This window comes from Gavialis gangeticus, unplaced genomic scaffold, assembly GCF_001723915.1.
Source record: "Gavialis gangeticus isolate Ggan-Ray unplaced genomic scaffold, GavGan_comp1, whole genome shotgun sequence".
Taxonomy (NCBI): Eukaryota; Metazoa; Chordata; order Crocodylia; family Gavialidae; genus Gavialis; species Gavialis gangeticus.
Window position 1 is genome coordinate 214,782,570 of NW_017729032.1, and position 1,972 is coordinate 214,784,541.

Here is a 1,972-nt window from a genome sequence, read left to right on the forward strand (position 1 = left end):
CCTATTGTTCCTCCCCAGGTGCATCACCTTACACTTGTGATAATAATATCTATTTGGAAAAAAAAATCATAAATATTTATTTAATTGATAGTTGATAAACCACTGATGCCTCAATAAACATAAACAATCTATATCGGTTTAATAATGTGCATTTTAGAAGGTCCCTTCCGTCAGAGTCTATACTGCAGAGTCAATAATTATGTGCAAGTTTCAGTAGGTTTTTCCCCCAAAACATGCAGAAAAAAAATTCTTTGATTTATCTTAAGGTTTTTTTGGCTGGAGAGAATCTTGGGTTGTAAATTGTGAATAAGATTTCACCAGAAGTTGGGCTGGGAAATAAGAGCTCATATTTTAGGGGTGAAGCAAATCTCTGATTATTCAGCAGTAGGATAAGACCAAAGAAAATGACAAACTTTCCTCCACAAATGCTGACTGAGGGGGGTTCTTCTACCTTCTTCTGATCACCTGGTGTTGAACACTATTAGAAACAGAAGCCTTGACTACCTGAACCACATAGAAGATAATGATCCTACCAACAGTTCCTTTATATGTGATATGAACTCTCTCTCTCTTTCACCACTTCCCTGCTTTCTCTCTCACTCTCTGTGTTGGTTTTCTGTTTTCCCTTTTTTCCCCCTCTGGAATGCTTCTCCTTCACCCCTACAGGTAATGCCAATAAAACAACTTTCCAACCAATCAATGTTTTGATCCAAATGTTAGGCAATATGAGTTCATTCATAGTTGTTTATTCAAGAAGGCAAAAATGGGTCTGATGCAATCTTGTCTGGAAGTATTGTAATAATAAGCAGCAGCGGCAACAGCAGCTGCAACTGAGGGAGAAATAAACTTCAAAACTGAAGCCTCAGTTCTAAAAAGAAGTCCATTCAGACAGGGCTCTACATCTTTTCTGCAAGGATGCTAGGGTATGGATATAGGATCATAGGAAAGTAAGGCTGGAAGGGACATCATGAGGTCATCTAATCCAATCCAGCCCATTGCTCAAGGCAGGATCATCCTTGACTAAACTTCTCTATCTCTCTAACCTGCTTTTGAAAGTTTCTAAGGATGGGGAATCCACAACTTTTCCACATAGCCTGTTTCAATGGCTGAGCACTCTCATAGTCAGAAAGCTCCTCCTAATCTTCAGCCTAAATTTCCCCTGATGCAGTTTGAAGCCATTGCTCCTAGTCCTATCTGCTGCATCCACAAAGAAAAGCCCATCTCCATTCTCTTTATAATCACCCTTCAGGTCCTTGAAGACTGTTATCAAATCCCCCCTCAGTCTTTTATTCTAAATAGCTTTAGTTCTTTCAGGGTTTTCTCATAAGTATTGCCTCCCAGGACCCTAGTCATTTTTGTTGCCCTGTGCTGGACTCTTGTTACTTCCTCTGGACTTTCTGTGGTACATAATGGACAGATGTCCATCACTGGTGAAGCATGGCCATAATGAGGAGCCCAGTACCACTCATCAGCATATAGCTTCTTCTGTTCAAAATGTGAATGCTATTCTCACGGCTGTCACTTCCCCACTTGCAGATGCCAGTCAGACATATCATGTGCTGATGAGAGGAATGGGTCAGTAGTTTTCAGGTCCAAAGCAAAGGTGCAACATGGTGTTTCTGTCCCCTGGGCAGTGGCTGTGCGTGGGGCAGCACCAGCTGTGGTTATAGGACAGATGCAAGAAATAGTGTGTGAAAACACATTTGTGCTGGCACAAGAGGTCAGAGGCATCTTTGCACAGTACTCAGTTTGCACATTGGATGCAGGGGTGGCAGTGGATATAGTTTTCCTAGACTTCAGGAAGGCTTTTGATACTGTCTCTCACCCCATTCTAATTAGGAAGCTGGGGGACTGTGGCATAGACACCCATACAGTCCAATGGGTCGCCAACTGGTTAGAGAGTCGCACCCAGAGGGTGGTAGTGGATGGGTCCTTCTTGACCTGGAAGGACGTGGGAAGTGGGGTCCCACAG